This window comes from Lithobates pipiens, unplaced genomic scaffold (genome assembly GCF_037356315.1).
Source record: "Lithobates pipiens isolate NorthernLeopardFrog02 unplaced genomic scaffold, aLitPip1_a1.2 Scaffold_23, whole genome shotgun sequence".
In the NCBI taxonomy this organism is placed as follows: Eukaryota; Metazoa; Chordata; class Amphibia; order Anura; family Ranidae; genus Lithobates; species Lithobates pipiens.
The window spans coordinates 163,855,232-163,877,453 of NW_027507785.1; the positions used below are offsets into that span (position 1 = coordinate 163,855,232).

Consider the following 22,222-nt stretch of genomic DNA (forward strand, 5'->3'; position numbering starts at 1 on the left):
TGCTGCTGTAACCGCTTAAAAAGCGTGAGCTGGAGTTTGGCTTCAATTTGTTAGTGTATCTAAATCTGCTAGTCCATCTAACATTACTCTCCCGCCAAACTGGCGATGTTGCTGCCCAAAGGTGTCTCTGTTGCCTCTTCATCCAGAGTGTAGTCACACTAATACAGATGGTATGTTATTGAACCAGTTACCAGCTAAACCCAGGGGAAAAACAACTAAAAAAGAAAATGAATGCTGCCACCACATCTAATGATTGGTAAGCTACAATATATAACATTTTTGGTTTTGGGTTTATTGCAACTTTACATTTGTCATCTTTTCAGATACACCCAACAAAAGGTGTTCTTTATAATGCAGAAATGTGTTGGCAGCAATTTATATTGTAAGGCACAGGCTGACGGCTTCTATGTGTCACTTTGCTTTCTCAACCACACATTTTTGTATTCTCAGTTCTTAAAGGGATTGTAAAGGGATTTTTTTTTTTTTTTTAATTACAAACATGTTATACTTGCCTCCACTGTGCAGCTCGTTTTGCACAGAGTGGCCCCGAACCTGGTCTTCTGGGGTCCCTTGGCGGCTGTCTCAGCTTCCCCCCGCAAGTAATTTACGTTCATGCGAGCTCCCCTGCATGGTAAGGAGTACTTGTGGGCACGCTCCCATGATAAAGCCGGTGGCTATAGCCGCTCACTGTATCACTCGGCCCCACCCCCGGGCGCGCCGTGTCATTTGATGTGATTGACAGCAGAGCGAGCCAATGGCTTTCAATCCATCCACTCCAGCCAGGCTGAGCGGCCAAGAGGATGTTGGGGACGAGCACGGGCCTTTCGAGGGGTCAGGTAAGTAAAACAGGGGGCACCGGCACTGTCAGATGTTTTTTCACCTTAATGCATAGAATGCATTAAGGTGAAAAAATGTTTACCTTTACAACCCCTTTAATATGTTTGGTCTGGGTCCTTGAGTGGAGCCCAAGGGGCAGACAGGAAAAGGCTGCTGTGTAGGAGAGTCACAAGTCTGCTGCTGCATTGCTGAAAATATGGCAAAGTTATACTACCGGTGCTGAATGAAAATCGAAAATAACAGGCACTGATCCAGGGAATGGCTTACACCTCCTGAGATTTACCCATTTGTAACTCAGCAGAGTTATTTACAGAATTATTTCTTTAAAATATTCCTTGGTCATCATACTATAAAGGTTTTTGTTCAAACTTGTTTCTGCTATAGAGTGACAACATTCTGTCACTCTGTCATGCTGTCGTTTTTCTGAGGTACATGCATGTAGAAGAGAAAGGGCTGCAAAGAGGCTACAGGGGATCCGCAGAACTGAGATTCAAAAAGAACAAAGGTAAAAAAATATTTTATTTTAAATAAAGGCAATTGTTTATGATACACAGTGCTTTTCAGTTCGAGTTTATATCTGCTTTAACTTGGACTTTCCAGGACATATTTAATTCATCATAGCTGTTTCTCCGCTCATATGGCCAGTGATGTATGTCATGGCCAGGGCTTTTTTTTCCTCAGAAAATAGGTGCAGGAACTCCCCCATTCTGAGTCGCCCCCCCCCCCCCCCCCCCCGTCTCCTCCTCCTACCCAACTCTCAGCACCGTCCCTTGGTTCCACCTCCTACCCACCTCCCAGTACCGCCCCATTTAGAGCATACAGAGCCAAGTATTATTTTGTGGTGCTTGGTAATTCATATGGAATTTGTTAATTATAACAGAAAAGCAGTAAAATCTCCTGCAGCCAGCAAAAATAGATTTCCCACACAACAATAGACTTTCCCCCCCCAGCAACAATAGCCCCCACGCAACAATGGACCACCCACGACAAAAGATCCACCCCAGCAACAGATCTCCCAGCAGCCAGCAACAATAGACCTCTCCCTCAACAGTGGATCCCTACCAGCAACATAAGACCCCCTCCCCCAGCAACAATATATCCTCCGCCAGCAACTGTAGACCCTCACACAAAAAACTGATCCTACCGGTGACAATATATCCTGCAGCAGCCGGCATCACCTGCACACACCATACCACTTGTTATTACATGCATCCAGTGCTGGAGTGCCGTAACTGTGTTTCTCCTGAAAAATAAACCCTGGTCATGGCATTCAAAGGGTTAAAACAGGCTCACAACTATTTGTTTAATTACAATATTTTGGCTTGTTCATTAAAGTGGATGTAAACCAACTCTTATCAATTATAAAGTACTGCCATAGTTCTGAAATATAAGGATATACATGCCTCCTGCATTCATCCTTACCTTTCAAATATCAGACCCTTTCTCTATTTGAAGCCCCCAAAAACTCCGGATTCTGTGGGCGGGTCTGTTATCTGGTGCTTGGCGGGCGGAGTCCTGATGCCAGCAGACTCCCCGCCCACCTCTACACTCCCCTTGGCCAAAGTGTGCACAGGAGAGGCAGATCGCGTTCTGCACACATGGATGTCCAGTGACAGTCGAGGATGAACGGTTCAGCGAAAAAGCCGAAAAGCCATGCAGGGCGATCGGTGCTCACAGCTGTCCCCGCTACACCAATCATCTCCGACTGTCACTGGACATCCATGTGTGCAGAAGTGACAGGGGGCCGTGAGCGCACTCTGCTTTTACCCAGAACGCGATCTGCCTCGATCATCCCGACTGTCCTTCATATCTTCCTCCTCCTTCCAGTGTTAGGGTTGCCCCCTTTTCTTCAAGCAAAACCCGAACACTTTAGGTGCCTCCGACACCTTTGGGTGCCCCAAGGAGAGTAGTAATGTGCTGAGCATAGCCTGATGCAGCCAAATTGCTCTTGCTGACATCATTGCCCTGTCCCCCCCCCCCCCCCCCCCGTGATACCAAACCTGCCCCCAGACAGTCACTAGCAGCCCTCGGATAGCAACAGATGTGTGTGACTGTCTTGTTTACATGGGGAGCCACAGCCCAGTCTGAGTAGTGTGTCCAGGTTTTAGTCTGCGCCGAAACTCACACATGATTCAAAACCCAAACTGTCTGGGTGAATCCTGGACAGGTGGCAATATTCTCCTCCACCCCCCTTCTTCTTCCCTCTTCTCCTCTCCCACGGGGCTGGGGGGGAGCGCTGGGGAATCTGTCAGGATGGAGAGTGGAGAAAGGGGCTGGTATGTCATTTACCAGCCCCTTTCTTTTCTGAATGGGACATAGTGAGTGTTCATTACCAATCGCTCCTGTGTCCTGTGATAACTGAGCAGAGTAACCTTGGCATGAACCATAGGGTGAGTACATGGATTAAAAACTGGCTACAAGGGCGAGTTCAGAAGGTGGTGATATATGGGGAATACTCGGAATGGTCATGGGTGGGTAGTGGGATCCCCAGGGTTCTGTGCTGGGACCAATCCTATTTAATTTGTTCATAAATGACCTGGAGGATGGGGTAAACAGTTCAATCTCTGTATTTACAGACAATACTAAGCTAAGCAGGGCAATAACTTGCAAAAAGATCTGAACAAATTAATGGGGTGGGCAACTACATGGCAAATAAGGTTCAATGTAGAAAACTGTAAAATAATGCATTTGAGTGGCAAAAATATGAATGCAATCTATACACTGGGGAGAACTTCTGGGGGAATCTGGGATGGAAAAGACCTGCGGGTCCCAGTCGATGATAGGCTCAGCAAACGGAATGCAATGCCAAGCTGCTGCTAACAAAGCAAACAGACAATTGGCATGCATTAAAAAGGGGATCAACTCCAGAGATTAAACAATAATTCTCGGGCTCTACAAGACTCTGGTCCGGCCACACCAAGAGTATGCTCTCCAGTTCTGGGCACCAGTCCTCAGGAAGGATGTACTGGAAATTGAGTGAGTACAAAAAGGGCAACAAAGCTAATAAAGGGTCTGGAGGATGTTGGTTATGAGGAAAGGTTGCGAGCACTGAACTTATTCTCTCTGGAGAAGATGATTGAGAGGGAATATGATTTAAATTTATAAATACCGTACTGGTGACCCCACAATAGGCATAAAACTTTTTAGTGGAAGGCAGTATAACAAGACATGTGGCCACTCATTAACATTAGAGGAAAAGAGGTTTAACCTTTAAACTATGTAGAAGGTTCTTTACTGTAAGAGCGGCAAGGATGTGGAATTCCCTTCCACAGGTAGTGGTATCAGCGGGGAGCATTGATCGTTTAAAAAAACTATTAGATAAGCAGCTGAAAGACCACAACATACAGGGATATGCAATGTAATACTGACATATAATCACACGCATAGGTTGGACTTGTGTCTTTTTTCAACCTCACCTACTATGTAACTATGTATTGTGACAGTACAGTTCCCTGTCCTAGTAATTGTCGCCCAGGGTTCTCAAATAGGCAGGTTCAGGGGCTCCAGGAGTATTTAATGTGGAGGAATCTGTTTTATCAGTTTCCTCCAAAGTTTGTAAAATCCACTTGGGGACCTGGAGCCCAGAGATTCCATAGTGTTATGGGTGGGATGGAATCTCATATCCTGGGACCGGGTTTTTGGAACAGCCAGGAGTCTGGCTGGTTGATTGAGCAGGTGGGTCCTGGGCTTATAGCAGAGTCAGGATTAGGGTTCTGGGCTCCACCCAGAGAGACAGGAGGTCTCCAGGAGTCCAGAGAGTGCAGGTGTGCACTAGAGAAAGCCAGAGACACAAGTCTGAGGATCAGAGCAGTGAGGGGCTGCTTTCTAGAGACACTGTGTGTGTGTTAAAGCTGTGAGCATCTGAGACAAATGAGAGCCTGAAGTGGAATGCCTAAGCAGCAAGGAAGCTGAAGAGGTACAGTAGTTGTGCGGGAACCCTGTTATAAGGTCAAGAGGGCTGAATTGTAAAGCCTAGGTGGCAGTGCTGCTGAAGAGAGCCAGGTGGCTTGGCATTTTTCATGTATTTTTTTTTTGGCAGAAGAACCCCTGTGTGGGCAACCAAGTGCATGTATGAACTTTATGTTGTTCCTTTTTAATAAAAGTGGGCTACCATGCCTTTAAACGAACGTTCCTGTTCGCTGTGAACTTACTGAAAAGGCATCTGCCACTGAGTTAAACATCCCCCAATGTTACAGTATGTACAGGATATACAGAGCCCCAAGTTCCAATGTTTAACCCCCTGGGTATCTCGTGAGTCCCTATCCCTATCCAAGTTCTCCTCAATAAAACAAACAAAAACAAAATTAAAGGACTGCTTTATTGTCTCTGAGGAATGAAAAAGTGTGTGCCTGGATGGGCAGGGTCACAGCCGAACCATTATACTTGGCCTCTACACAATTTAAGCCACGCCCACATTTGGCAGAGGCTGTATCATGTCCGTGCACTCTGATCAACTCCTGTATCATGTCCGTACACTCTGATCAACTCCTATATCATGTGGATGGATATGGGATATGACAGGATGGATGCATATGACAGGATGGAGATGTTTGGGTCATGATTGGACAGCTATGATTTGGGCAAAAAGTGGGGATGGGAAGAGACATCGTGGTGCAGGCTGGAGAGGATGACTTCTTTATTCAGCGTGATGTTTGTACAAGAAAATATAGACTTGGTGTGAGCAGTCACGTGACTTGGATAGGAACTTGGTAGGAGCAGTCGGGTGACACGAGTAAGGACTTGGTGGGAGCAGTCAGGTGCCACAGGTAAGGACTTGGTGGGAGCAGCCAGGTGACACAAGTAGGGACTTTGGTGAGAGAAGTCAGGTGACAAAAGTAGGGACTTGATGGAAGCAGACAGGTGACACAGGTAGGGACTTGGTGGGAGCAGTCAAGTGACAAGAGTAGGGATTTGGTGGGAGCAGTCAGGTGACATGTGTAGGCTGTAAGCTTTGAGCTCATTCAGCCTTACTTGGTGTAATCCATGAAAAGTGAGACATCCTCCCCTCCCCACATAACACATCCTGGTGCTCAAAATTAATGTTGCAACTGTGGTCAGGTGACCACACACACACACACTGCACCATAACATTAATCAGATCACTGGTGCTTCTCCTCTGCCCAGCTCTCAGTTGTCTGTGTATCTTCTGCTGGCCATCCTGTGAGTTCACTGCACTATACATACATTTCCCCTTCTCACACTGATCTGTGGCTCACACGCCATGATGAGAAAAGAAGAAATCCCTTGTGTAGTGGACTTTTTTTTGTTTTCAAAAGTGTTTTATTAAGAGAAAAAAAGAATAACAACATGAATGAGCATGTGATAACGATTGGCTCAACAGGTATAGTAATGAGCCAAATGTTAATGTTACACAAGTAAAAAGAAGGAATACAGGTGACACGTACCTTACAGCGGAGTCAGACTGCTGAGGGTGGCCTCTCGCACGGTTCCGGTCACCACGCCCCTGGAGATGGGAACAGGGAACGTGAGGACACGAAAGGGTGCAGGTGCCTGCAGATGGAAGTAGAAGGCCTTGAAGATGCTGGGTCCTCACGGTAGAAGAGATGTAGATTGGTCACGTAGGTAGGCACCAGAAGACCAGCAGGCGTGCAGGGAACACTACGTGTCTGAAACAGGTAGGATCGGCAACTGGCAGGCAATGCGGCACAATGACAGGAGACAGGTGCGAAATCAGGAACAAGCAAGGGGTCTGGTAACATGCAGGCAAAACGAGGTACCGAATCGGGAGACAAGCCGAAGTCAAAAGTCCAAGCCAAGGTCAGAGGTGGACCAGGAATCCAAGAGTGGGTATCAGGAACGGGTCAAAGGAGCAAGGATCACAGGAGCAAGGCCACAGGAGCAAGGTTTCAGGAACAAGGTCACAGGAGCAATGATCAAGTCTTACAGGAACAGCTGAAGACGATCCAGCATTGGTGTCAGGCCAGGACCCTGTTTATATAGAGGGAAGTGAGCCAGGATTGGTGGAAGTGGCCGTCCGTGCGTGAAGACGTACATCCGTTCAGTTTGCGCGGGTGTTTTCGCGTGTTCGGATTGGCGTACAGCCACGTGTTCGGATTAGCATACGTCCGTTCGTCCTGGAATTCGTACGCCTCTGACGGAGACACCTCGCATGGCGCCTGGAACGAACAGGAACTACTGCTATACGGGAGCGGGCATAAGTACGGTGAGTTCCCTGACAGTGCCCCCCCCTTAAGGGCAGCCTCCGGGTGCCCCTTTGAACCAACCTTTGAGAGCGATGAAAAGCCCGTATAAGCCTCTGGGCATGAAGATTCGCTTCGGGTTCCCAGGAATTTTCTTCGGGGCCGAAGCCTTTCCACTTAATCAAATATTGGTTTTGTCCTTGGCGCTTCCTGTAACCTAGAATGGCTTCGATCTCAAACTCCTCCTCACCATCTATCAAAATAGCTTCTGGAGAGCATAATTCCCGATCTGGAAAGGAATTGGGTACATCAGGCTTAAGTAGAGAAGTGTGAAATACAGGATGAATTTTAAATGAGCCGGGAAGTTCAAGTTCATAGGCTACTGAATTAATTTTCTTCTTAATTGGAAAAGGCCCCAAATATCTGGGTCCCAATTTTTTAGAGGGACACGCCAGTTTCAGATTTGCGGTTGACAGCCATACACGATCACCGATCTTTAAATCCAGTTCTCCCCTTCTCTTCCTGTCAAAAAAATTTTTTATCGTCCTCCTGAGCCTTAGAGAGGGTTTCTTTAAGTACCTGATTGTTGGTAACAAAGAAATTCAGCCTATCCTGGACAGCTGGTACAGGAGAATCCGGTAAGGATGTTGGTAGGAAAGAGGGATGAAAACCAAAGTTAGAATAAAATGGTGACTGGTTAGTGGCGGAATGAATAGAATTATTAAATGCGAATTCTGCTAAAGGTAGTAACGAAGCCCAATCCTCCTGAGAAAAAGAAGTGAAACAACGTAAATATTGTTCCAAGGTTTGATTAGTGCGTTCGGTCTGCCCGTTTGTTTGGGGATGGTAAGCTGAAGAGAAATTTAACTTGATACCCAGAGTTTCACACAATGATTTCCAGAATTTTGACGTGAATTGGACTCCACGATCAGAGACAATATCACCGGGAATTCCATGGAGTCTGACAATTTCTCTAATGAATATTCTGGCTGTCTCGGTTGCAGATGGGGTTCCCTTCATGGGAATAAAGTGTGCCATTTTAGAAAAGCGATCCACCACCACGAAGATAGAGGAAAATCCTTCAGAGGGGGGAAGCTCAACAATAAAGTCCATTGCGATCTTATCCCATGGTCTTTCAGGGATAGGTAATGGCCTCAATAATCCCCAGGCTTTATTTTTGCTGTTTTTATTCCGGAGGCAGGTTGAACAAGAACTAACATAGTTCCTGCAGTCTTTCGCGAGGTTTGGCCACCAGAAATGCCTTTGAACTAAATTTGTTGTTTTGTGACTCCCGAAGTGACCCGCTAGAGGATAGTCATGACAAACCTGTAAAATGGAGGCGCGAAGGTTTTGAGGGATGAATAATTTGCTTCCTCGCCAAAACAGACCATCTTTTTCTTGAAGGTTCATATCTGGAGGGATGGATGCACCTCGGGATGACTGTCGAACCTGTGATAGAAAACTGGTTTGTGTTAATAGGAAGTTTCCAGCTTGCAAAATAGTGTCTGGAGGGGATGAGGCTTCAGTTTCAGAGAACATGCGGGACAATGCGTCGGGTTTACTGTTCTTGGATCCTGGTCTGTAGGTTATGTGAAAATTAAAACGGGAAAAGAAAAGAGCCCATCTTGCCTGCCGGGGCCTGAGACGCTTAGCTGTTCTGAGATATTCCAAATTTTTATGATCTGTAAAAATCAATACTGGATGTGTTGCCCCCTCAAGAAGGTACCGCCATTCCTCCAAAGCCAGTTTGATTGCTAGAAGTTCTCGGTCTCCCACATCGTAGTTTCTTTCTGATGTATTGAGTTTTTTGGAAAAGAACGCTACAGGATGCATTAATGATTTAGGCCCTTGGCGTTGAGACAGAATGGCACCTACGGCGTTTTCTGAAGCGTCTACTTCCAGAGTGTAAGGTAGAGCAGGATCAGGGTGTTTGAGTATTGGGGCTGATGTGAATAATCCTTTTAGTTTATTGAACGCAGCTTGGGCCTCGATGGACCATCGAAAACGGTTTTGTTTGCTGGTCAGTTGCGTGATGGGGGCAATAACACTGGAAAAGTTTTTGATAAACTTCCTGTAAAAATTAGAGAATCCAATGAAGCGTTGTACCCCTTTTTTATCAGTTGGAGGTGGCCAGGATAAAATGGCTGAAACCTTTTGAGGATCCATCTCTATTCCCTCAGTTGATATTACCAGACCCAGGAAGTGAATGGTCTGCCGTTCGAACTCGCACTTCTCGGCCTTGGCGTAAAGCCCATGTTGCCTTAATCTCAGGAGAACTTGTTTCACATGGTCACGATGGGTTTCTAGAGAGTCTGAAAATACCAAAATATCATCCAAATAAACAATTACAAATAAATCCAAAAAGTCCCTGAAAATGTCATTAACAAAATGTTGAAAAGTGGCTGGGGCGTTGCAAAGTCCAAATGGCATGACCAGATACTCAAAGTGGCCAAAACGTGTCCGAAAAGCCGTTTTCCATTCGTCCCCCTTACGGATTCTGATTAGATTATAGGCCCCTCGTAAATCCAGCTTTGTGAATATTTTGGCTGATCGAAGTCTCTGGAATAATTCTGGAATTAATGGAAGGGGGTAGCGGTTTTTAATCGTTACTTTATTTAAATCCCTATAATCCACACATGGGCGGAGCGAATGGTCCTTTTTTTCAACGAAAAATATTCCAGCACCGGCTGGAGAAGATGAATGTCGAATAAATCCTTTCTTGAGGTTCTCATCAATGTATTCTTTGAGGACCAGGAGCTCGGGTTCTGATAGAGGGAATATCCTCCCGAATGGAATTTCGGCTCCAGGCAATAACTCGATTGGGCAATCGTAGACCCGGTGAGGAGGTAGTGTGTCCGCCTTTCTTTTGTCAAACACGTCCAGGAATTTGTGGTATGTGGTTGGGACCAACCCCTGGAGCTCAGATGTAGGACCCGAACAGGCAATGACCGGAACCAGGTTGTTTGAGGTCCTGACACAATTTTGGAGGCAGTAAGTGGACCGAAACACTACCTCACCGGTTATCCAGTTTATTTGGGGATTATGGGCTTGTAACCATGGCATTCCCAAGATGATTGGAAAGAGTGGTGAAGAAATGACATCCAAGCAGATTAATTCTTGGTGACCGGATAGAATGTTGGCGAGCAGTGGTTGAGTCTCATGGGTAATGGGACCTGATCTGATGTTGGATCCATCTGCTAACCGTATAGAAAGTTGGCGTTGCTTGAGTGCCAATGGAATGTTGTGTTGCAGAACGAGAGTATGGTCAATGAAGCAACTACAGGCGCCCGAATCAATTATAGCTTGGACCTGTAGTGTTCCTCCTGGCAGCTTTAAGGAAAAAGGAACAGCTATATGAATTGATTTCGTCAGAGGTAATGCATTGGATACAAGAGGTGAGTCTTTGAACTTACGATTTTTATTGGGATATGCATTCGCATAGTGACCAGTTTCCCCACAGTAGAGGCAAAGGTTATTCTGACGCCGGCGTAGCTTCTCCTCTGAAGACAATGGTGAGCGAAGTAATCCTAGTTGCATTGGTTCTGGAGCTTCGGAGATGGGAGCAGGTGTAGAGGTAGGAGGATAATTAGGAACCTTGGGTAACATCCAGGTGGGGCGAAACTGACCAACTCTTTCAGCTCTCCGTTCCCTAAGACGGCGGTCAATTTGGATTGATACCTGTATGAGGTCTTCCAAAGAACTGGGAACTTCGATGCGGGCTAATTCGTCTTTTAATGGTTCGGACAGTCCAATGCGGAATTGGTAACGTAGGGCGGCGTCGTTCCAATGAGTGTCAGAACTCCACCGCCTAAAGTCCGTCACGTAATCCTCTACAGGTCTGCGACCCTGTCGTAGAGCATGGAGACTGGCCTCAGCAGTGGTGGCACGCTGAGGATCATCGTATAATTTAGCCATCTCATTCAGAAAAGAGTCCGTGGTATCAAGCAGGGAGCTGGCCTGTTCCAAGAGGCGATGGGCCCAGGTCTGAGGTTCCCCGAGAAGCAAGGAGACGATGAACCCAACTTTTGTGCTTTCCAAGGAGAAGGTGCGAGGCTGTAGCAGGAAGTATAATTGGCATGCATTACGAAAAGCACGGAATTTGCTGCGATCTCCGGAAAATCGCTCTGGTATAGGAACTCGAGGCTCCGGGAATGGCACCACTATTGCAGGCATGGATGCTGGAGTTGCCGGACTGGCGGACCGAGACGCTGTAGCCCCTTGGGAGGCAGTAGTGTTTGGAGATAATGACTCCACCCTCTGCTCGAGTTGATGGTAACCATCTTGCAAGCCTTGAACTGCTTGGGTAAGGGCAGAGATCTGTTGGCACAAAGCGTCCAGAGGTGAGGCCCCCCTGTCTGACTCCATGTTTCTGGCTGGATCGTACTGACACGTACCTTACAGCGGAGTCAGACTGCTGAGGGTGGCCTCTCGCACGGTTCCGGTCACCACGCCCCTGGAGATGGGAACAGGGAACGTGAGGACACGAAAGGGTGCAGGTGCCTGCAGATGGAAGTAGAAGGCCTTGAAGATGCTGGGTCCTCACGGTAGAAGAGATGTAGATTGGTCACGTAGGTAGGCACCAGAAGACCAGCAGGCGTGCAGGGAACACTACGTGTCTGAAACAGGTAGGATCGGCAACTGGCAGGCAATGCGGCACAATGACAGGAGACAGGTGCGAAATCAGGAACAAGCAAGGGGTCTGGTAACATGCAGGCAAAACGAGGTACCGAATCGGGAGACAAGCCGAAGTCAAAAGTCCAAGCCAAGGTCAGAGGTGGACCAGGAATCCAAGAGTGGGTATCAGGAACGGGTCAAAGGAGCAAGGATCACAGGAGCAAGGCCACAGGAGCAAGGTTTCAGGAACAAGGTCACAGGAGCAATGATCAAGTCTTACAGGAACAGCTGAAGACGATCCAGCATTGGTGTCAGGCCAGGACCCTGTTTATATAGAGGGAAGTGAGCCAGGATTGGTGGAAGTGGCCGTCCGTGCGTGAAGACGTACATCCGTTCAGTTTGCGCGGGTGTTTTCGCGTGTTCGGATTGGCGTACAGCCACGTGTTCGGATTAGCATACGTCCGTTCGTCCTGGAATTCGTACGCCTCTGACGGAGACACCTCGCATGGCGCCTGGAACGAACAGGAACTACTGCTATACGGGAGCGGGCATAAGTACGGTGAGTTCCCTGACAACAGGTATAACCGGTGGGATAATCAATCGAATCATCACAATCAAACTATATAATGATCGTGCGTAGTATTTGTGAGTGGTATTACATATAACAAAACCAGAATTTGTGTAAAGAAATCAAACAAAAAGAAAAAACCCAGAGAGGAGAAAAGAAAGAAAAAGAAAAAAAAAATTACAAATTTTAATATTTTGGTCAGCCTGGAAGTCTAAATAAGAGCCAAGGGTTCCATTTAGCTTCAAACACAGGGATCGAATCATGTAAAGTATGAAATATCTTTTCGGCTATCATAATTTGATCTATCCGTGCGATAACTTGAGCGAAGGGAACTGAGGTTTGTTTTCCAATGTAGTGCAATGGCCCACAGCATTGCAATACAGACTGAATGTATAAACTTTATAAGTGGTTTGGAAGTATCCAAAGGGCTTTGAAATAGAAGACAGTGTTGATACGATAGGGTTACGGATCCACCCGCCAATTTGTCAATCAATTTCTGAATTTCTTTCCAAATGGGTTGTAGTTTTTCACAGTCCCAAAATAGGTGCAGAAAGGAGCCCTGTTGGGTACAGCCCCTAAAGCAAGAGGCGGAAGACTGTGGGTAAATCTTGCTTAGGCTCAGGGGAGTGTAGTACCATTGTGTAATTTGATAGCTGTCTCCCTGACTGTCAGTGACTTGGTACATTTGCGCATATTTTGCCAACCCTTCACCAACCCTTCAGTCCATGTCACCATCTCCTAATTGAAGGGCATGTTCCCATTGAGATCTGTAGTTCAAAGTGGGCCTCTCATCCACTGATTCTAACATTTTATAGATCCCCAAGATCAGGCCTTTTTGGCAAGGGGATGTATGACATAAGTCCTCAAAATATGTGCAAGGTTCAGGTGTGGGGCCAGCATAATGCTGTTGAAAAAAAATGGCTAATTTGTAGGAAGCTGTAATATTCCCTGTCCGGCACCTGATGATGGCTTTTAAAGTGCGGGAATGTGGCAAATTTCTAGTCGACCAGAAAGTCCTCCAGAGTGGTCAGATCCTGCTCAACCCAGGCGCTGAAAGCTTCTGGGTGGTTATATCCCGGAGGGAATCTGGCATCTCCCAAGAATGAGGCTCCTAGTGATGGTTGTGAAACTAGATAATATTTTCCCACATATATTGATCCCACATGCTCTGTCCTACCACGACTATTAGGTTCTTAGAACCCAAGTCCGACTTAAAGCGAGTGACGGACCACATCAGTCCTGGGAGATATAGGGGTGTGATCGAGTCCTGTCGAACCTGACCTAGGGGACTTTGGAATTTTTAATGTTCCATTGGGCTTGCTGTGTGAATCTATTTGCCAAGTAGTAAAGCCATATTTGGGGGACCTCAAGGCCTTCTCTAATCGGGTAGTGAAATAAAACTTCTTTTGCAAATCTCGGGGGGCTTATTCTGCCAAATAAAGCTATTAAAGTGGACCTGGATGTTAAGAAGATACGTATTGGAGAGTCTGGGAGAGATCTGAATAGGTACAGTAACCTGGGGAGGATAGTCATTTTAATGGCAGTGATCTTTCCTAAGAATGAGATGTGGAGGGGGGACAAGAGTTTAAAGGTGTTCTTCAGTTTGGAAATCATCGGGGGGTAGTTGGCATTGAAAAGTTTGCAGAAATCTCCTGTTAAATGAATACCCAAGTATGGGAGATGTGATTCAGCCCATGTGAATGAATAAGATTGTCTAAGGTGCTGTAATTCCATGGGTGAGAAGCCCATGGGAAGGGCTACATGATTTTTAAAAATTCACTGAAAGACCGGAGATTCCCGCAAAGTACGATAAGGTTTGTAGCAAATTTGGTAAAGAGACTAAAGGACGGGTGAGGAACATTAGTACGTCGTCCGCGTACATGCAGAATTTGTAGGTGGACGAACCCTTGGCATACCCAGAGATATCAGAGTTATTTAGTATTACAATGGCCAGGGGCCCGAGTGCTAGTGCAAAAATAAGAGGGGAAAGTGTACACCCCTGTCTGGTTCCTCTGCCTAAGCTAAAGAACTCTGAGCTGCACCCTGGAATCTTAATGCATGTTTTAGGATTTTGATAAAGGGCCTGGAAGGCTTGTAGGAATTCGCCCTGAAAGCCCATGCGTTACAGGAGGGTGGACATGTAACCCCAGGACACACTGTTGAATGCCTTTTGTACATCAAGACTAAGCATAAAAAGTTTTTGGGAGAATAAATTTGCATCTGGGATTATGTCTGTAGCTAGACGTATGTTGTCCGTGATGAATCTATGGGGATGAAGCCTGATTGGTAAGGAGATATAAGGGAAGGGATTATTCCTGCCAGTATTCTACTGAATATTTTCAAGTCATTGTTTATGACAGAAATGGGTCTATAATTTTGGGGAAGTGTATGATTTTTTTTTTTTGGGCTTCGGTATCAAGGACATATTGGCTAACAACATCTCTTCTGGGAAGCTACCTCCCTGCAGCACCCAGTTGAAAAGCTGAACCAGTCTTGCAGATAAGGTAACGGATTGTTTTTTATAGTAAATAGAAGAGAACCCATCAGGGCCTGGGGCAGAACCTGTTTTGAGAGCTTTAATCACGTTCAAAACTTCTGATTGTGAAATCGGTGCGTTTAGTTTCTCCAATTGTGCTGGAGAAAGGGTGGGTATGGGAATAGCCTGAGACCAATCTTCCATGTCTGGTGAGGGTTTCATTTGCAAAGGTGCCAACAAGGACAAATAGAATTGTTCAAATATTTTGAGAACTTCTTGCAGATGAGAGGTAGTCAAGCCAGAACGAGTGGCTAGTCTATAGATATGAGGGGGGTGGAAAATTCTAGACGTTTCTGTTATATTGAAAGTCAAGGACTCTAAGTTTAATGCGTTAGTGTTTTTATATAGTTGATCTAATTTGGTTGTGAGGTCCAATATTCTCTGTCTGTTGGTCTTGTTACGAGTCGAAGCTATGCTAATAAGTTTCACTCTCAGTACAGCCTTGTGGACCGTCCAAACTGTAGAGAGTGGGGTTTCCGCTCTATCATTGAGAGTAAAATAATCATCTATGGTTTTTGCTATCTCTGATTCCACTGCCAAGTCTGAGAGGAGTGCTTTGTTAAGTCTCCATGTGTAGGGAGTTGGCGCTAATCTGATAAATTCCGTGGTGAAGGCGGTAACATGATGGTTCGACCATACACAGGGGTGGATTGCTGCTCTTGGAGTTAGCTGAAATTATGGGAGAGGTATAGATGTAATCCAATCTGGCATATCTATTATGGGGATGGGAATAAAAGGTGAATTCTCTGGCTCCAATATTGTGAGTCCTCCACGTAGCCACCAATTGGTGCGCCTCAGGCCAGAGCTTTGGGAAAAGCTTTGGCTGTAGCTGCTATGGTGGATCTATCTAAGTGTGGAATTAGCCACCATATTAAAGTCCCCTCCTACGATCATATGGGAAGATTAATACATATCTAGGTGTTTGAAAAAAAGAATGAAAAAAGGAAGCCGAGGAGTCATTAGGGGCATAAATGCTAGCAATTGTTAGTTCTCTATTGTGAATGATGCCCTTGATAATGACAAATCTACTTTCTTTGTCTCTATATGTTTGTTTCACCTCCATAGAGAAGGAAGTGTGTAGGAGTATGGCCGCGCCCCTGCTTCTTGACGAGTGAAGAGTATAAAAGGCCTGACGGAAGTTTCTGTGGAGATACTTGGGGTGTGAGGTTTGGGCAAAATGCGTCTCCTGGAGCAAAATAATCTTAGCTCCCAGCTGTTTGTAAAAGGTGAAGGCCTTACGCCTTTTAATGGGGGAGTTACATGCCTTAAAATTATGAGCAATACAAGTGATCACCATAAGGGATGCTATACAGCACTCTCTGCTGAAAGGTGGACGAGTATGAAGTTCGATTATGGCTATTCGGCGGGTACACGCTCTCCACTACTCTCGCAATTGGGGATGTCGCCATACTCCTGCAAAGAGTAGTTAACAAAAGCAGTGTAATCAATCTGCAAATGACGGTATATAGGCATAAGATACAGTTACCATAATTAAGCTCCTGATGGGGTTCAATACTCAGACAATAGCATGACTGACCCAAAAAAAAAGAAAGAAAAAAGCAACAGGAAAAGAAATTGTCCAACATGGAAATTAAACTAAGAACTGCATCAGGTAAGAAAAAGTCCTGATAAGAGAGAAAACCAGTCTAGTGAGACAACTTGGTCTCGTACCCAGCTGAAGTGCACGCACCATCCTGAATTGGCGCAGGGAATAGGGTAAGTAGGATTTGCACTGGAAGAAACAAAACAGGTAAAACAACAAAAAAGGGAAAAAAAGTTCTTTGTTTACCTCCTCTCCCTTTTCTTCCCAATAACCAAGGAATGTCCGCTCTTAAACGTCAAGGCTGTGGATGGCGGTTCAGTTGGGTGGGGAAAACATATCTCTTCTTTGGTGAGGAAGTCCTTCATACAAAGCACAACATCCCTAGGTGGTTTATTGTCGGGAGGCTTGGGTCTAAGGGCCCTGTGAATACGGTCGCGTGTGAAGGCTACCGAATCATAGTCTGGAAGAAGAGACTTGAACAGCCGAACAACCGTGGGAATTAGGTCAGTCTCTGATTCCAGGATCCCCTGTAGGCACAGATTATTGCGCCTATTCCTGTTATCAAGGTCCTCAACCTGTGCTTGTATCTGGGAGAAAGCCAATGCCAGGGATTCCTGCTCTCTGCTCAGATCATTGTATGCTAGGGCCAACTCATCGTGCTTCGTTTCTAATCTGTCGGTCACATAGTTTGTAAGGTTGAATAAAGACACCAGTCCATCCAGTTCAACCTGAGTGCATGTCTACAATTAGGCTGGCCTCAAGGTCAGCTTTGGATAATGGGGTAGAGTACTCACAGCCTCTGGAGTGGAGATAGGAGCCGGTTGTAGCGGTGAAGTCAGAGAAGGAGGATCATGCCGCCCTGCTGTGCCATTTTGGAACATGCTGTATCGTTGCCACGTGCGGAGAAGGTAATGTGTTAGGGTGTTCTGAGCAGAGCCTATGGGTTTCTTCTTCTTTGACTGCATGCATTGTGCTTATGTGGCTCAAGGGGTGTCTGAATCGCTGCGAATGCGGGAGTATAAAGCCCTCTAGAAGCCGCTAAGGTCCCGGGTGGAGCGGAGCTACTGCTTCAGACATCCATCTCGCTCGGTGCTGCACATGCCCCCCCCTCCCCCCCCGTGTGGTGGACTTTTAAGGCACAAACTAAATCAAAAGGTTTAAAAAACGTATATGAAATGATTTCAAAATATTTATTTAGAAAGGTATAAAGAGAAATGTATATAAAAAACATGAAATGTTTAAACACATCTAAAAGCTTTTACACGTCGTATACATAAATATACAATAAAGTTATTTGGTTTCTCACAACCGACGCGTTTCAGAGTATAAAGTTGCCTCCTTCTTCAGGGGTGAGAGCAAGGAGAAACCATATTTCTAAAATAGAATAATAAATACGTGAACATGTAATAATAACCCTAGTATTTGATAACATACAGTATCAGAAAGTAACACTTACAAATGCTGTGGTGGTGTGTTCAACATTTCAACAATTGTATCTTTAAAAACATACGAGTAGACAGGTGCCTTTCAGATTGTCGCCCTAGAGATCCCTTGTGGCATGAGCATGTGTAGATGATGATCTATTTACAGTTGTCACATCAAAGACCCACCATAGACCCAAAAAGGCTCCCCTCCTCCACCATGGGAGGGATAGCTGAATGGAAGGCGGGGAAAGCCTGAGGACACACTGGGGTCGGGAAAAGAGGGAGGAGAAAACACATTTTCTTTTTTTGTTTTCTCCTTTGAATTCACTGCTGACAATTTGATCTCTCACAGAGGTTGCTCTCCTGAAAGTAAACAGTGGCTTCTCTGTCACAAATTGTCCCAAAGAGGGATCAAATGCCAGCATGTGCCAATATTTTTCCACAATATTTCTCACTTGCTATTGTTGGTTCCTGTATCTAGAAATTATTCTAAGGGGATTAGCCTCATCTTTAGGTTTTTTAGAGTATTAGCCCTTGTACACACGGTCGGAGATTCCGACAGAGTGTGTCCGATCGGACCGTTTTGTCGGATATTCCGACTGTGTGTGGTCTACATCGGACTGTTTCCGTCGGAGTATCCGACGGACCAAGTTTTCCAACTTGTTGGTAAAATTTTCTGACAAAATGCTCTGATTGGACATACTCCGATCATGTGTAGAGAATTCCGATCGGACAAAGTGCCACGCATGCTCAGATCAAATTCCTACACCAAAGCTATTGGCTACTAGCCTGAACGTAGTCCCGTCGTAACGAAATAACGTAATCATGTTGGATTTTCCGACAACTTTGTCCGACCGTGTGTATGCAACATTCCGACGGATTTGGCTGTCGGAATCTCTGACCATGTGTACAAGGGCTAAGAGTTTTTCCCTTGATTGCAAGCCTGCTCATAGGATCTTTTAAGGGAGGCATGCAAATAACCTCTCGGAAGTAGTCGGTCACGTAGCTTGTCTGCCTCTATTTTAAAGATGGCCTAATCGGCGCAATTTCACCTTACCCTAAGGAATTGACAATAGGGTATTGAATCTAAAAGTGGTTTGGATTTGAAACTTGTAGCATGTAGAATTGCTTTTCCCGATGTGGGTTTCCCATAGAGTTTCGTGAGAAGGGAACCCCCTTCCCCCCTATAGAACTCCACATCGAGGAACGCAATGCTATTTTCATTGTGAAACTAAGGTTGAAATCATTTCTATTCATTCTCGAGAGACATTGTTCAAGTATAACATTCGATCCCCTAATAGTTAGTTTATTGGAGTTTTTTACTCATCTAATATTTAAGATCTAACCATCTCTTATATATTTATTTTATGTATATTGTAGTTGTGACGGATCCTATCCCCCCACATTCCCGCTTGAGTGTCTGTCAGTATACTGCTTCCTAAGTCCTGGATCATGAGTCCAATAGATCTGGCTATAGAAACCCCCAAGAACTAGACAACACCAGTCTTGGAGTACATCAGGAATAGTCTTTTATTTGAGATCTTACACACATATATACAGCAGGATGACTAAAATCTAACCTAATTAGCATGAGCTAATTATCTAATCATTGACCCAGACTAGTTGTCTGAGAGATAAGACTTTTCAGGGTAAGACTTTGTCTGTCTCCTAGCTCACTGACTGACTATTCAATACACATTACCATAAACATCAACACAGGGTTAATTAGCACAACAACAATGTGTGGAATACTCTACAAGCCAGACTAGACTCATTTACACAACAGACAGGTGGCTGGAGTTCATGACATTAGCATCTAACAGTTTGTGTCCCAACAGTATGATTCAGTCTATTGCTAATATGGCATATACATATCCAGAACATGTTTGTCTTGGGGGGGGGGGGGGGACATGGACCTGAATCCAAGTAACACCACCTCCAGGGGTCCCCAGGCATACAGCTCACAAAGAGCACCGTTCCCCCAAATGCCAGGGCCCATAATCGCAAGGCAAGAGGCTTGCATTCAGTCCCCTCGAAAATCCTCGGTACCGGCTAGGTCTGTCACAGTAGTTAAGCCAAGTATTTTATGACAATATCACACTTTCTTTAGGCCACAGAGAAACATTTATTTTTATTGATATTAAACAATTATTACGTTTTAGAGTTGTGGCCCCACCTTACTTCTACCCGTTCGGTGCAAGAATTAGCTCACTACCAACAGGTACTCACTGTTCTAAATTATGATGATATCCATATTAAATATTATGTACCGTTTTTACATTTACAGTTTTTCGTTTACAATTTTAGGGCTCCTCCCTCTTTTCCCAACCCCAGTGTGTCCTCAGACTTTCCCCGCCTTCCAGTCAGCTATCCCTCCCATGGTACATGCTACTCCTCTCTGTCAATCCCTCCACTGGCTTCCGCTCAACCAAAGAATTAAATTCAAAATACTAACAATTACATACAAAGCCATCCACAACTCTGCCCCCAGCTACATCACTAGCTTAGTCTCTAAATACCAACCTTCTCGTCCTCTTCGTTCCTCTCAAGACCTCCTGCTCTCTAGCTCCCTCATCACCTCCTCCCATACTCGCCTCCAGGACTTTTCCAAAGCCTCCCCAATCCTATGGAATGCCTTACCCCAATCTGTCCGCTTATCTCCTACTTTATTAGCTTTTAGACGATCCCTGAAAACACTTCTCTTCAGAGAAGCCTACCCCACCCACACCTAATTGTATTTTCATTTTCTCCATCAGCTCATCCCTCACAGTTATTACCTTTTTGTTTCAACTTGACCCTCCCTTCTAGATTGTAAGCTCTAACGAGCAGGGCCCTCTGATCCCTCCTGTATTGATTTGTATTGTAAGTGTACTGTCTGCCCTCATATTGTAAAGCGCTGCGCAAACTGTTGGCGCTATATAAATCCTGAATAATAATAATAATAATAATGGTGGAGGAGGGGGGCCTTATTGGGTCTATGGCAGGTCTTTGATGTGACAACTGTAAATAGATCATCATCTACACATGCTCATGCCACCAGGGATCTCTAGAGTGACAATCTAAAAGGCACCTGTCCCCTCGTATGTTTTTAAAGATACAATCGTTGAAATGTTGAACACACCACCATAACATTTGTGTTACTTTCTGATACTGTATGTTATTAAATACTAGTGTTATTATTGCATGTTCATAAAAATAAAATAAAATAAAAAAAGTCCAATAAAATATTACATAGAAACACCATACACAAAATATAGTAAAATAAAAATACCTACAAAAAATGGACACATCCATACATAAGACTCGGTTTGGGCTAAACATTAAACAAAAATTTTTTTAGGGTTCCGACTTCCCTTCTGGAATGCGTTACAGTTGCACCACTTCTTACTCTCCCTTCCATACCCTCAGAGATTCAACCACAGCTTAACGACTTTTTAAGATTACTGTTTAGACAAGGGGACTCTACTGCAAGTACTGTCTAAGACTTACTCTCTACTACCCCTCTGGAGCAACTGAGTCTACTGTTTTTGCAGAAATGGGAGACAGACTTGCACAGATCGTTCTCAGACACCCAAAAACAACTTATTCTCAGATTTTCGTTGAAGTCATTGATTTGTACAAAAATACAGGAAACCAACTATTAAAATTATAACAAGGTGGTATCATATACCACATCTTTTGCATACGTTCTATCCAAACACTACAGATCGCTGCTGGAGATTCCAGATGGACAAAGGAACGCTCCTCCACATATTCTGATCCTGCCCCAAGTTGAAACACTTCTGGACAGTAGTCCAGAGCGTCACTAAAAAAATTCACGGAGCATAAGATCCCTGACGATCCAGCTTTTTTCTTACTCCAAGTGTCTACCATTTCTGCGAAACACTGCCAAAAATTGGTTTTGTGTCATCTACTGAATGCTGCTAAATCCTTCATCCCTCCACTATGGAAGCAACAAACGCTGCCAACTGTTGTGAGCTGGTTGCGCAAAGTGGAATCCATAAACAAGATGGAAGACCTGGTCTCTATGGAGCAGAATAGACAGGAAAAACACTTCAAACAGTGGAGACTTTGGAATATGCTTAAAGCGTTCAACAAGGGGTTGACCTTACTCGGATCGTAAAACTTTTTATAATGTCTGCTGTGTTCACCCATCCTTGTGAGCGGAGTCCCACCTGACGACTTACAAGTTTAATGTGTTGGCAGAAAATTATATTAGACATGCCAATCATTTTCATCTGTGTGAAGCTACAAAACTTCCATATGTAGCTTTGATTGTTACATGGCTTACTGATTGTAGCTCTGGAATTGTCCATGATTGTATGGTATTGATGTTATTTCTCTGCTTTGCCCTCCTTGAGCTTTAATAAAATTTATATTTGAAAAAAATATATTTTATTTTAGGGAGTTCAATATTTGTATACAGGCTACCTGCTGAAAACTAATGGAGGGGGTGTATACAAGACAAGTAAATTTGCACTAGGAGAGAGAGAGAGGGCTGTGGGGGGGGGGGGGGTCTAGGCTTGGGTGGAAGTCTGG

General features: G+C 45.0%; 1 protein-coding gene and 1 long non-coding RNA gene across 4 annotated transcripts in view; both read left to right on the forward strand.

The window, feature by feature from the left end:
* Positions 1–22,222, forward strand: part of PMM1 (phosphomannomutase 1) — a 149,181-nt gene that overhangs the window by 4,895 nt on the left and 122,064 nt on the right. The window lies entirely within an intron of this gene.
* On the forward strand, positions 783–22,072 carry LOC143927991 (uncharacterized). Its single transcript, XR_013262365.1, has 2 exons — positions 783–1,342; positions 21,024–22,072. It is a non-coding gene; the product is annotated as an uncharacterized LOC143927991 (long non-coding RNA).